This window comes from Giraffa tippelskirchi, chromosome 7, assembly GCF_054371585.1.
Source record: "Giraffa tippelskirchi isolate mGirTip1 chromosome 7, T2T-mGirTip1v1.2.pri, whole genome shotgun sequence".
NCBI lineage: Eukaryota > Metazoa > Chordata > Mammalia > Artiodactyla > Giraffidae > Giraffa > Giraffa tippelskirchi.
The window spans coordinates 64312474-64327426 of record NC_137281.1 but is presented as its reverse complement, the minus strand read 5'-3'; the positions used below and the strand labels follow the sequence as shown (position 1 = coordinate 64327426).

General features: G+C 55.0%; 1 long non-coding RNA gene across 2 annotated transcripts in view; it reads right to left on the bottom strand.

Annotated features, from left to right (window-relative positions):
- LOC145514018 (uncharacterized) overlaps positions 1-7853 on the bottom strand; it is a 45636-nt gene extending 37783 nt beyond the window's left edge. For both annotated transcript variants that reach the window (XR_014059814.1, XR_014059813.1), the window contains exons 1-2: positions 7644-7853; positions 1-112 (exon numbers count right to left, since the gene is read on the bottom strand). This is a non-coding gene — a long non-coding RNA (uncharacterized LOC145514018). The remainder of the gene's footprint in view (positions 113-7643) is intronic.
- Positions 7854-14953: the final 7100 nt, after the last annotated feature.

The window sequence follows — 14953 nt, the reverse complement described above, 5'->3', positions numbered from 1 at the left end:
GGGCAGACGGCCTCCCTCAGGTCTCGGGTGGAGCTCTGGGACCACAGCAGCAACGGGCCATCCCAGCCCCTGGGCTCAGCAGCGCCCTCATTCTCAGGCCGGCGGCTCTGCCCTGAGGGGAGCAGGAAGGTCACCAACTGCCGCAGGCGGACCTCAAGCCCCTCCCACTGCTGGAGCCTGACCTCCCCCGGCCCCACCCCTTCCCCTACCCCAGCAGGACGAGAGCTCGTCTTCCCCTGGCTTCCAACGTGAGGCCCGGCCCTGGGCCCCGATTGGGCACTGCCCCAGTCCGGAGCCAATCACAGTGGCCAGGGAGGTGGAACGCACCGATTGGCCAGGGCCAGGTCATGTGACCATGCTCCCCAGGAAACTCAGATATTACCAAGATTCCCTAACAAACCAATGAACAAAATTATCCAGTAAACGCAAACCGTACTTTTTAATGAGGCCAATGTCACAGAAAAAAAAAAAAAAGCTTCACAATGAACTGCTCAAGGAAGCTACTAAATAAACTTTCAGAAAAGTTAAGTCGTTTTTTTTTTTTTTTTTTTTTTAATAGGGTGACGGAGAGCTATACCTTTCCCATCTATGTGAATTTAGTTTTAAACTAGATTTCCCTTGGCTATTATATAAGAGAAAATACCCCACATCACCCCCTTTCACTCCCCCCACCCCCAAAAAGTGTTTTAGTCTATTGAGTTTTTGTGTCCTCAGTTGTGTCTGATTCACGGCAACTCACGAACTCTACACAGCCAGGCTCTTCCGTCCATGGAATTCAGGGCAATTTTTTTCTGTCACAATAAATGCCCACCCTGGGTGATCCAAAGGCAAGGGCTCAGAGGCTCCTGAGAGAATAACTCCTTTCAGCTGAGCACAGAGCTGGCTCCTCACTGGGATGCCTGTGGCCTGGGGCTCCCAGAGGGAACAGCAGCACTCGCCCCACCGTGTGGTCACTGCTGCAAGTGCAGGCTGCTCCTCACTCCCCCTTGACAGTGTCCCTGAGGGCAGAACAGTGTGAATCTACTCAAGGTGGAAATGCAAACTCCGATGCAACCAAACTTCCCACAAGGTCTCCAAAACCACTCAGGAACAGGGAATTGGAAACTGCAGGGCATGACATGAATGGAGATGGAGACTTGACACCTTACACCGAGTTCACTTCCAGTTATCCCTAGACAAAGTTTCCATGAAAACTTGTCACAAATCTAGAAGAACAATGAGCAGAAACCGGACACGTGCTTTGAGTCTTCACACACAAAACTAAAAGGCAGTCCACAAAACAACCCAGAGAATACAGTGGACTTTGCAAAATCAAAGATATCTACCGTGGGAAAGACCTCATTACAAAAGCAAAAGACAGGTCATACATCGCGAGACGAATGAGTGGAAACACAAAGCTTCTCAAGGACGTGTCTCCAAACAGACAAAGAACACCAACACAACAAGCCTGTGAAAACTAGGGAAAGGTCTGAAGGGACGCCAGACTGAGGAAGACACACACAGAGTATCCCGGATGATGTCCAGCACTGAGGGCCTGAAGAAACAACAGTCTAGTTGCACTCCCTCAGGCCTGTGTGACCCTGGATGAGGCCTCTGTTTCCCGGTGGCTCTGAGAGATGGACAGGGAGGAAGGGGAAGAGAAATCACTTGCACTTCTAATACTCACCGCAAAGTCTTCCAATGAGAAGGGAATTATCACCCCCACTGACAATGCCATTCACTGAAGTGATACCCACGAGTCCATCTAACCCAGAAGGGAAGGAAGGACCTGTTCTCACAAAACGGCGAGAGATGGAAGAAAGAAGATCAAGCCCACACCAATCACTGGAAAGAGAAGCTGTGCTCAGGGCTTGAAAGAATTCCTATTGGGAAAATGATGTCACAGCCCCACAAGGCAATCCACAGCTTCGATGCTATTCCTCCCAAAATGCCAATGCATGTTCGCACCGAACAAAGAATTGCAAAAGGGGTTACGGAAACAGAAAAGAGCCTAAATTGTCAATACAATCCGACGAAAAAGCCCCGATACGGACGTCCAAGGTTGTGTGAAAGGAAATTAGACGACCAAACTAGGATCCTCAGGAGAGTATCGGAGAAGGCGATGGCGACCCACTCCAGTACTCTTGCCTGGAAAATGCCCTGGACGGAGGAGCCTGGTAGGCTGCAGGCCATGGGGTCGCGCAGAGTCAGACACGACTGAAGTGACTTAGCCGCAGCGGCAGCAGCAGGACAGTATGCTATTGGGAATACAACAACACACACAGATCCAGATCGATGGAATAAAGTTGAGGGTCCAGAAACAAACCCCGGCATCCAAGGTCAACTCATCTCTGACACAGAAGGGGAGAATATCCAAATGGGAACAAGAAAGCCTCTTCAATCAATGTCCATGGGAAAACCAGACAGCTACATCTGAAGAACGCTATTGGTTTTGATCTCACACCACCTCAATATCGGGGAAAAACCTCACCCTAAAGACTGATGTCATGAGATAGCTAGAAAGAAGCGTAGGTCAAAGGCTCCTTAACATCAGAGTCTCCTTGCCATTTGCTGGGCGGAGGTAGAAATGGGTCTCTTCAAGTAAGGGAAAGAGGGAAACCAAGTACACCAATGGGTTTCCATCCAATGGAACCTCTTCACAACAGAGAAGCTAAGCATTCACAAATGCAAAAGATAGGAAACGGAACATGAGAGACTCCTTGCAAGTGGTGTATCTGAGAAGGGGTTCATATGGAAAGAGACGAAGAATGCACAGCACTCAGATTCCAAGAAACACCACCACCACCCTTGACCCTTCCCCCATGACCAACTCCGACCTAAAGCCTTTCTCTCCCTCTAACCTATCCCTAAAACATAACCCTCATCTAATCATATACATGTGCATTCCTAGCATCCATCCATCCACACACGAGAGAGAAAGAGGAAGACACAGACTGAATCGAGAAAGGAAAAGAGAGGGACACAGCCAGAGAGAGACACGGAACCAAAGAGAGGAAAGGAGTCGATGGTCCAGACTTTTCATCAATCTGTCTCGAAGGTAGAAGCAATGACAGCGCCCATCCACCCCAGAAGGGGGAAACGGACGGAAGGTTTGGAGAGGAAAAGACAAGAACGCAGGGAGCCATTAGAAGCTCAGCCACCCGCAGAAGCCGAGCTGGGACACTTGAACAGAATCTCAATGGAAACAGAGGACCAGAAAGTTGGCTACTCTTTTCTATCAGAGAGGGAGACCTTCGAGTCTTCCTTTCGGTCCTCCAACTTGCATGCGGGGTCTCAAAACAGTCAGGAGGGGGAGTGCCTTTTCCTGGGTACCACGGCGCATCCAGGCCTCGTTCTGCCCCATTCTGTGCTGTGTCAGCCCTGGATGGAGTCTTTCTTTCTGAAGTCTCAGCGCACAAGCTCCACGTGATATCAGCCCCAGGTGGAAAGGCATGGAGCTGCTCGTAGGCCGACAGACCTAGGAAACAGATGGGAGAATGACCCCCACTCTGCAGATGGAGAGACCGGGGAAACCCTGAGGGGCATATGCTTGTCCAGGGCCACACCACTTATGAGAAGAAGGAGCCTGGTCTGAGAGCAGCGGGGTCCTCGGAGCTCAGGCCCTGGCTGCACCCAGGCCTCCCCAGGGCTGTGGGCTGGGCTGTGTGGCTGTCACTGTGCCTGCACATGGCCTAAGGGGGGTGGTCGAGCAGTCAGAAACCCAGAGATTCCCTTGCGAAGTTTTGGGGAAGGGACCTCAGCACGAACCCCAGGAAATGATGTCACCTGCCGGCAACAGAACCCAACAGAACCCGCAACCCGGGTATCCAGGCCTCCAGAGCGGAGAGGAGCCCCCAGCCAGATCACTTGCTGCCAGGATGTTCTGCTGCTTGCCCCTGCCCAGAGGCCGGGGCCTCAGGAGAGCTCACAGGCAGTGTGCGTGGGCACCCTGTCGACGTTGGCTCAGGGCACCCCCGAGAGGCCTCTGGCCCTTTGCCCGGAGAAACAGAAAGGTAACACGGGGAGCCCCAGGCGGGGCCAGGCCACCTCTCCCATGCCACCCGGAAACACCGGGTCCTTTGCCTGTGTGTGTGGATGCGGGTTTCTCGGGGTGTGTCTCCCTCAAGGAAGCCCAGGCGGATGTGGGGTCAGAAGCCTGCGGACAAGTTGTGTCCACACCCCAGGGGAGAGCAGGCTGGGTGGGATGGGGAGAGTGCGGGCAGCGCCGGCCGCCCAGGCTGACCTCACACCCTCAGGTGGGTCTCTTTCCTCCCGGGTGGGGATCTGAGCAGACACGCGTCTCTGACCCTTCTGGGAAGAGAAGTTCGAGCAGGCAGAAGCAGCGGCTCCACTGGCCAGGCCCAGCTCGGAAAACTCCCAGCACGGCTGGCTGACGGTCACTGTCGTTGCAGAGCTTCCCACGTGATGAGGCCGAGGACGGGGACACCCCGTCCACCTCCCGGAGGGAGGGTTCGGAGCACCACCCCCCCGCCCGTGAGGCCCAGTGCAGGCTCCAGGTGAGCGTGCCCACGGAGGCATCAGCCCCACCGGGGGCGAAGCGGAGGCGGGGAAGGCCTGCTGCCGAGACACCGCCCAGGATACACCCGGCGGCCCAGTCTGAGGCTGCCACGGAGCTCAGCACACCCGGCTCCGACCCAGAGTCCCGAGAACCCCGGCCTCTGAGGCAGCAGGAGGACCTGGAGCCCAGCACGCCAGAGCACAGAGGTGAGGACGCTGGGGCTGGTGCACGGGAGTGTGTGGGGAGGGGGTGCTGAGCTACACACGGACGAGTCCCCGAAAGATGCTGCTGGGCCTGCAGCAAGCGCTGGCCTCACACCCCCACCCCCATCTTGCACACTTCAGTCCCAAAAGACATCCGACCCTGGGTATTCTTTGGGAATCTCTTGGAAGCTTTCTGTCCCGGGATACGCACATGCCAAGGCTGGCCTGTGGGCAAACTTTGCTTCTCCCCCAGCTCTAGCACTGGCCTCCAACTGGAACCAGGCTCTACTTCCCAGACCTGTCCCTACAGAGGTGGTGGCTCCAGGTGCAGGACCCAGGGATCCACCGAGGCCAGATGGAGAACCGAGACTTGCCCTCGCAGAGACACCAGGCCAGCTGGGTACTGGCCAGCACACCGGGCAGATCGGATCTCCGTGCCTGCAGGGCCCCCAGCCCCAGGCACTGATGTCCCACCCCCTCAGCCAGAACCTCCACCTCCACGTGCACCTGTACCTGCTCGGGCTTTGGCAGGAGAACCCGAGGCAGAGGAGGAGTCACCGCCTCGGCAGGGAGAGCCTGCCCTGGCTCCCGCGCAACACCCAGACGCCGACGATGACTCACTCGCCCCTGCAGGAAGAACGAGCCCCCGCTCTGGGCAGAGACCCAGAGCCCTTGCCGGAAACACCACGTCCAGGGGAGCGGTCGGCTCTGCAGCCTCCATCCCTGTCTGCTCACCGTGGACGCCGGCAACTCGGTCTGCCCCCAGGGGACATGGAATTCCTTTCGCCTGAACTGCTTTGCATTTGGTTTGTTTCCACCTTTCTGGTGATGTTTTATTTTGTGTATGGTTTCCTGTATTTCTCTTGGTTAAGTTGGGATTAGTAAACTTTTTCATCATTGTTGCAATTTGGGAACACTGTTGTGTAACTCTGGTGATACTGTGTTACCATCCCAATTTGTAGTTTCAGACCCGTTCGATCTTTATGCCCCACCCCCCAACAAAGCCTGGATTCAAGGCAAGCACGCCCTGTTCATCCCTCCCCCCGATCCTGAACACAATTTCATCTTTTCTTTCTGCATTCCTTCCTATATTCTTGGTGTCCCCAATCAATGACTCTCAGTGAAATGACTGAAGGAGTTTTTTTCGGACTCTCCACCTACTGTAAGACTCCATTGGAGAGTTCTCATTTGTATGTCATTTGAACTAGCCTTTGATAGCTGAAAGGACGGTGTACGTCCTTTCAAGATATCATGTGCCAAACGAAGCCCTTTTGGCAAATGCCATCATTATCTCCAGGCAGGCATTGCTGTTTGAAGGGTGACATCTCAGCCAGAAGGCAGAGGCTGAGCTCCTCTTGTTGCACCAGCTCCCAAAAGAAGCCAAGAAAGGGAGCTGGAACAACAAACCACCCCAACGCCCAGGAAAGCGTTCTTCACGACAGAAGGCTAGAAAATGACCCAACAACCTTGTGGCCCAGAACCCCTCTAAAAAATCACTGTTCCATAAAAAAGAGAAACACATGGGAAGTTCCAAGGAGAGGCAATGCCCATGGCCAGTGTACTTTAGAGACGGCCTGACCGCTCCGGGGAAGACACGCACCGACGGAACCCCTTGGGAAACAGCAGTGATAGTCCTCACCGTCGTAAGGGTTTCCTCTGGGGACAACCTGCCCTGGGCACCACATGAGGGAGCAGACCGGCTTCTCTTCCTCTGCCCCCACACCATTCACTCATGAAGGCAGCTCAGGTGTTCTCATGCCCTGCCTGCCTGCCTGCCTGCCTGGCTCATCCGTGAGCTGTGCCCACCTCCAGGGCAGGACTCCACCTTCTCCTCTCTGTGTACCGTGAATCTGCACACAGTGGGCTTTCAGAACCTTAGGAGACTTGAGCCATTCCCACTGGAGCCAGAACCCTCCCCAGGAAGGAAAACAGCTGTGGAGTCATTTTGGCCCCAGCACTGGTTCCTAAACCCTGGCGGCTCCTACAGCCTCTACGGTGTGAAGAGGGAGGTCCCTTTTGACAGAGCTTTCCGGCTGTCAGATCTAAGCTGTTGTTTCCCTGTCAGCTGTGTCTCTTCCGTTGCAGCCAGGTGGGCCACGCTGCTCCAAAGGAGCTCACAAGCTGAGTTGCAAGGGAGGTATTGAGAGGACAGGGATGGCTACAACGTGCTGCAAACTGAGTGAGGGTCCCCACAATCCTCAGCAAAGGTCTGTGGTGTGCAAGTGGGGAGTAGAGGGCCCCCAAGTTCCAAAGGAAGGGAGGTACTCGGGAGCTAAAGCCCTTGGCTGCTGTGGTAGCAGCTGCACATGGCAGCTCGTCCACAGTGCACTTCGAATGAGGTCATATGAGCGGGACTCTGGAAATGGCTCCGAAATCCAGAGAAAGGGGTCAGGGTATGTGGGAATCCGGCGGGGGTGGGGGGTGGATGAAGGAAGGTGTCCTTCCTCTCTCCAGTGCAATTTGGTTTGGTGAGTCTCAAAGCTACCAGATGGCACTTCCCAAGTCAGGCCCCCGCAGGAATCAGGGTGGGCTGCGTGCCTCGGCCCCTGCCACAGGGACAAGCCACACCACTGGCCTCCCTGAGCTCAAATGGCCGGATCTGGGGGTTCTGTCTGGGTGCACACCTCCTTGCTGTGGCCAAGTTCCCCCCTTCTCTGAGCACCAGCTTCATCCTCTCGAAGGAGGACATCGATTGCTACCTTGGCACGTTACTCTCTTCATCCTGTGAAGACTCATTAGGCTTATCCTACAATTACTAGCTGGCCCGAAGAGATATCTCCTGAATCCAGATTAAGCTGGAGTCTCCCAGGCTCATCTGGCATGTCTTCCCTGAAGTCTGCCAAAACCCACACCCTTGCATTTCCAGGGACTCCCCTTAGCCAGCTGGGCAGAAAACCCAGCATGCTTCAAACAAGCTGACAGACAAGCGGGAGAGGACTCACGGGCAGACGGCCTCCCTCAGGTCTCGGGTGGAGCTCTGGGACCACAGCAGCAATGGGCCATCCCAGCCCCTGGGCTCAGCAGCGCCCTCATTCTCAGGCCGGCGGCTCTGCCCTGAGGGGAGCAGGAAGGTCACCAACTGCCGCAGGCGGACCTCAAGCCCCTCCCACTGCTGGAGCCTGACCTCCCCCGGCCCCACCCCTTCCCCTACCCCAGCAGGACGAGAGCTCGTCTTCCCCTGGCTTCCAACGTGAGGCCCGGCCCTGGGCCCCGATTGGGCACTGCCCCAGTCCGGAGCCAATCACAGTGGCCAGGGAGGTGGAACGCACCGATTGGCCAGGGCCAGGTCATGTGACCATGCTCCCCAGGAAACTCAAATATTACCAAGATTCCCTAACAAACCAATGAACAAAATTATCCAGTAAACGCAAACCGTACTTTTTAATGAGGCCAATGTCACAGAAAAAAAAAAAATGCTTCACAATGAACTGCTCAAGGAAGCTACTAAATAAACTTTCAGAAAAGTTAAGTCTTTTTTTTTTTTTTTTTTAATAGGGTGACGGAGAGCTATACCTTTCCCATCTATGTGAATTTAGGTTTAAACTAGATTTCCCTTGGCTATTATATAAGACAAAAAACCCCACATCACCCCCTTTCACTCCCCCCACCCCCAAAAAGTGTTTTAGTCTATTGAGTTTTTGTGTCCTCAGTTGTGTCTGATTCACGGCAACTCACGAACTCTACACAGCCAGGCTCTTCCGTCCATGGAATTCAGGGCAATTTTTTTCTGTCACAATAAATGCCCACCCTGGGTGATCCAAAGGCAAGGGCTCAGAGGCTCCTGAGAGAATAACTCCTTTCAGCTGAGCACAGAGCTGGCTCCTCACTGGGATGCCTGTGGCCTGGGGCTCCCAGAGGGGACAGCAGCACTCGCCCCACCGTGTGGTCACTGCTGCAAGTGCAGGCTGCTCCTCACTCCCCCTTGACAGTGTCCCTGAGGGCAGAACAGTGTGAATCTACTCAAGGTGGAAATGCAAACTCCGATGCAACCAAACTTCCCACAAGGTCTCCAAAACCACTCAGGAACAGGGAATTGGAAACTGCAGGGCATGACATGAATGGAGATGGAGACTTGACACCTTACACCGAGTTCACTTCCAGTTATCCCTAGACAAAGTTTCCATGAAAACTTGTCACAAATCTAGAAGAACAATGAGCAGAAACCGGACACGTGCTTTGAGTCTTCACACACAAAACTAAAAGGCAGTCCACAAAACAACCCAGAGAATACAGTGGACTTTGCAAAATCAAAGATATCTACCGTGGGAAAGACCTCATTACAAAAGCAAAAGACAGGTCATACATCGCGAGACGAATGAGTGGAAACACAAAGCTTCTCAAGGACGTGTCTCCAAACAGACAAAGAACACCAACACAACAAGCCTGTGAAAACTAGGGAAAGGTCTGAAGGGACGCCAGACTGAGGAAGACACACACAGAGTATCCCGGATGATGTCCAGCACTGAGGGCCTGAAGAAACAACAGTCTAGTTGCACTCCCTCAGGCCTGTGTGACCCTGGATGAGGCCTCTGTTTCCCGGTGGCTCTGAGAGATGGACAGGGAGGAAGGGGAAGAGAAATCACTTGCACTTCTAATACTCACCGCAAAGTCTTCCAATGAGAAGGGAATTATCACCCCCACTGACAATGCCATTCACTGAAGTGATACCCACGAGTCCATCTAACCCAGAAGGGAAGGAAGGACCTGTTCTCACAAAACGGCGAGAGATGGAAGAAAGAAGATCAAGCCCACACCAATCACTGGAAAGAGAAGCTGTGCTCAGGGCTTGAAAGAATTCCTATTGGGAAAATGATGTCACAGCCCCACAAGGCAATCCACAGCTTCGATGCTATTCCTCCCAAAATGCCAATGCATGTTCGCACCGAACAAAGAATTGCAAAAGGGGTTACGGAAACAGAAAAGAGCCTAAATTGTCAATACAATCCGACGAAAAAGCCCCGATACGGACGTCCAAGGTTGTGTGAAAGGAAATTAGACGACCAAACTAGGATCCTCAGGAGAGTATCGGAGAAGGCGATGGCGACCCACTCCAGTACTCTTGCCTGGAAAATGCCCTGGACGGAGGAGCCTGGTAGGCTGCAGGCCATGGGGTCGCGCAGAGTCAGACACGACTGAAGTGACTTAGCCGCAGCGGCAGCAGCAGGACAGTATGCTATTGGGAATACAACAACACACACAGATCCAGATCGATGGAATAAAGTTGAGGGTCCAGAAACAAACCCCGGCATCCAAGGTCAACTCATCTCTGACACAGAAGGGGAGAATATCCAAATGGGAACAAGAAAGCCTCTTCAATCAATGTCCATGGGAAAACCAGACAGCTACATCTGAAGAACGCTATTGGTTTTGATCTCACACCACCTCAATATCGGGGAAAAACCTCACCCTAAAGACTGATGTCATGAGATAGCTAGAAAGAAGCGTAGGTCAAAGGCTCCTTAACATCAGAGTCTCCTTGCCATTTGCTGGGCGGAGGTAGAAATGGGTCTCTTCAAGTAAGGGAAAGAGGGAAACCAAGTACACCAATGGGTTTCCATCCAATGGAACCTCTTCACAACAGAGAAGCTAAGCATTCACAAATGCAAAAGATAGGAAACGGAACATGAGAGACTCCTTGCAAGTGGTGTATCTGAGAAGGGGTTCATATGGAAAGAGACGAAGAATGCACAGCACTCAGATTCCAAGAAACACCACCACCACCCTTGACCCTTCCCCCATGACCAACTCCGACCTAAAGCCTTTCTCTCCCTCTAACCTATCCCTAAAACATAACCCTCATCTAATCATATACATGTGCATTCCTAGCATCCATCCATCCACACACGAGAGAGAAAGAGGAAGACACAGACTGAATCGAGAAAGGAAAAGAGAGGGACACAGCCAGAGAGAGACACGGAACCAAAGAGAGGAAAGGAGTCGATGGTCCAGACTTTTCATCAATCTGTCTCGAAGGTAGAAGCAATGACAGCGCCCATCCACCCCAGAAGGGGGAAACGGACGGAAGGTTTGGAGAGGAAAAGACAAGAACGCAGGGAGCCATTAGAAGCTCAGCCACCCGCAGAAGCCGAGCTGGGACACTTGAACAGAATCTCAATGGAAACAGAGGACCAGAAAGTTGGCTACTCTTTTCTATCAGAGAGGGAGACCTTCGAGTCTTCCTTTCGGTCCTCCAACTTGCATGCGGGGTCTCAAAACAGTCAGGAGGGGGAGTGCCTTTTCCTGGGTACCACGGCGCATCCAGGCCTCGTTCTGCCCCATTCTGTGCTGTGTCAGCCCTGGATGGAGTCTTTCTTTCTGAAGTCTCAGCGCACAAGCTCCACGTGATATCAGCCCCAGGTGGAAAGGCATGGAGCTGCTCGTAGGCCGACAGACCTAGGAAACAGATGGGAGAATGACCCCCACTCTGCAGATGGAGAGACCGGGGAAACCCTGAGGGGCATATGCTTGTCCAGGGCCACACCACTTATGAGAAGAAGGAGCCTGGTCTGAGAGCAGCGGGGTCCTCGGAGCTCAGGCCCTGGCTGCACCCAGGCCTCCCCAGGGCTGTGGGCTGGGCTGTGTGGCTGTCACTGTGCCTGCACATGGCCTAAGGGGGGTGGTCGAGCAGTCAGAAACCCAGAGATTCCCTTGCGAAGTTTTGGGGAAGGGACCTCAGCACGAACCCCAGGAAATGATGTCACCTGCCGGCAACAGAACCCAACAGAACCCGCAACCCGGGTATCCAGGCCTCCAGAGCGGAGAGGAGCCCCCAGCCAGATCACTTGCTGCCAGGATGTTCTGCTGTTTGCCCCTGCCCAGAGGCCGGGGCCTCAGGAGAGCTCACAGGCAGTGTGCGTGGGCACCCTGTCGACGTTGGCTCAGGGCACCCCCGAGAGGCCTCTGGCCCTTTGCCCGGAGAAACAGAAAGGTAACACGGGGAGCCCCAGGCGGGGCCAGGCCACCTCTCCCATGCCACCCGGAAACAGCGGGTCCTTTGCCTGTGTGTGTGGATGCGGGTTTCTCGGGGTGTGTCTCCCTCAAGGAAGCCCAGGCGGATGTGGGGTCAGAAGCCTGCGGACAAGTTGTGTCCACACCCCAGGGGAGAGCAGGCTGGGTGGGATGGGGAGAGTGCGGGCAGCGCCGGCCGCCCAGGCTGACCTCACACCCTCAGGTGGGTCTCTTTCCTCCCGGGTGGGGATCTGAGCAGACACACGTCTCTGACCCTTCTGGGAAGAGAAGTTCGAGCAGGCAGAAGCAGCGGCTCCACTGGCCAGGCCCAGCTCGGAAAACTCCCAGCACGGCTGGCTGACGGTCACTGTCGTTGCAGAGCTTCCCACGTGATGAGGCCGAGGACGGGGACACCCCGTCCACCTCCCGGAGGGAGGGGTCGGAGCACCACCCCCCCGCCCGTGAGGCCCAGTGCAGGCTCCAGGTGAGCGTGCCCACGGAGGCATCAGCCCCACCGGGGGCGAAGCAGAGGCGGGGAAGGCCTGCTGCCGAGACACCGCCCAGGATACACCCGGCGGCCCAGTCTGAGGCTGCCACGGAGCTCAGCACACCCGGCTCCGACCCAGAGTCCCGAGAACCCCGGCCTCTGAGGCAGCAGGAGGACCTGGAGCCCAGCACGCCAGAGCACAGAGGTGAGGACGCTGGGGCTGGTGCACGGGAGTGTGTGGGGAGGGGGTGCTGAGCTACACACGGACGAGTCCCCGAAAGATGCTGCTGGGCCTGCAGCAAGCGCTGGCCTCACACCCCCACCCCCATCTTGCACACTTCAGTCCCAAAAGACATCCGACCCTGGGTATTCTTTGGGAATCTCTTGGAAGCTTTCTGTCCCGGGATACGCACATGCCAAGGCTGGCCTGTGGGCAAACTTTGCTTCTCCCCCAGCTCTAGCACTGGCCTCCAACTGGAACCAGGCTCTACTTCCCAGACCTGTCCCTACAGAGGTGGTGGCTCCAGGTGCAGGACCCAGGGATCCACCGAGGCCAGATGGAGATCCGAGACTTGCCCTCACAGAGACACCAGGGCAGCTGGGTACTGGCCAGCACACCGGGCAGATCGGATCTCCGTGCCTGCAGGGCCCCCAGCCCCAGGCACTGATGTCCCACCCCCTCAGCCAGAACCTCCACCTCCACGTGCACCTGTACCTGCTCGGGCTTTGGCAGGAGAACCCGAGGCAGAGGAGGAGTCACCGCCTCGGCAGCGAGAGCCTGCCCTGGCTCCCGCGCAACACCCAGACGCCGACGATGACTCACTCGCCCCTGCAGGAAGAACGAGCCCCCGCTCTGGGCAGAGACCCAGAGCCCTTGCCGGAAACACCACGTCCAGGGGAGCGGTCGGCTCTGCAGCCTCCATCCCTGTCTGCTCACCGTGGACGCCGGCAACTCGGTCTGCCCCCAGGGGACATGGAGTTCCTTTCCCCTGAACTGCTTTGCATTTGGTTTGTTTCCACCTTTCTGGTGATGTTTTATTTTGTGTATGGTTTCCTGTATTTCTCTTGGTTAAGTTGGGATTAGTAAACTTTTTCATCATTGTTGCAATTTGGGAACACTGTTGTGTAACTCTGGTGATACTGTGTTACCATCCCAATTTGTAGTTTCAGACCCGTTCGATCTTTATGCCCCACCCCCCAACAAAGCCTGGATTCAAGGCAAGCACGCCCTGTTCATCCCTCCCCCCGATCCTGAACACAATTTCATCTTTTCTTTCTGCATTCCTTCCTATATTCTTGGTGTCCCCAATCAATGACTCTCAGTGAAATGACTGAAGGAGTTTTTTTCGGACTCTCCACCTACTGTAAGACTCCATTGGAGAGTTCTCATTTGTATGTCATTTGAACTAGCCTTTGATAGCTGAAAGGACGGTGTACGTCCTTTCAAGATATCATGTGCCAAACGAAGCCCTTTTGGCAAATGCCATCATTATCTCCAGGCAGGCATTGCTGTTTGAAGGGTGACATCTCAGCCAGAAGGCAGAGGCTGAGCTCCTCTTGTTGCACCAGCTCCCAAAAGAAGCCAAGAAAGGGAGCTGGAACAACAAACCACCCCAACGCCCAGGAAAGCGTTCTTCATGACAGAAGGCTAGAAAATGACCCAACAACCTTGTGGCCCAGAACCCCTCTAAAAAATCACTGTTCCATAAAAAAGAGAAACACATGGGAAGTTCCAAGGAGAGGCAATGCCCATGGCCAGTGTACTTTAGAGACGGCCTGACCGCTCCGGGGAAGACACGCACCGACGGAACCCCTTGGGAAACAGCAGTGATAGTCCTCACCGTCGTAAGGGTTTCCTCTGGGGACAACCTGCCCTGGGCACCACATGAGGGAGCAGACCGGCTTCTCTTCCTCTGCCCCCACACCATTCACTCATGAAGGCAGCTCAGGTGTTCTCATGCCCTGCCTGCCTGCCTGCCTGCCTGGCTCATCCGTGAGCTGTGCCCACCTCCAGGGCAGGACTCCACCTTCTCCTCTCTGTGTACCGTGAATCTGCACACAGTGGGCTTTCAGAACCTTAGGAGACTTGAGCCATTCCCACTGGAGCCAGAACCCTCCCCAGGAAGGAAAACAGCTGTGGAGTCATTTTGGCCCCAGCACTGGTTCCCAAACCCTGGCGGCTCCTACAGCCTCTACGGTGTGAAGAGGGAGGTCCCTTTTGACAGAGCTTTCCGGCTGTCAGATCTAAGCTGTTGTTTCCCTGTCAGCTGTGTCTCTTCCGTTGCAGCCAGGTGGGCCACGCTGCTCCAAAGGAGCTCACAAGCTGAGTTGCAAGGGAGGTATTGAGAGGACAGGGATGGCTACAACGTGCTGCAAACTGAGTGAGGGTCCCCACAATCCTCAGCAAAGGTCTGTGGTGTGCAAGTGGGGAGTAGAGGGCCCCCAAGTTCCAAAGGAAGGGAGGTACTCGGGAGCTAAAGCCCTTGGCTGCTGTGGTAGCAGCTGCACATGGCAGCTCGTCCACAGTGCACTTCGAATGAGGTCATATGAGCGGGACTCTGGAAATGGCTCCGAAATCCAGAGAAAGGGGTCAGGGTATGTGGGAATCCGGCGGGGGTGGGGGGTGGATGAAGGAAGGTGTCCTTCCTCTCTCCAGTGCAATTTGGTTTGGTGAGTCTCAAAGCTACCAGATGGCACTTCCCAAGTCAGGCCCCCGCAGGAATCAGGGTGGGCTGCGTGCCTCGGCCCCTGCCACAGGGACAAGCCACACCACTGGCCTCCCTGAGCTCAAATGGCCGGATCTGGGGGTTCTGTCTG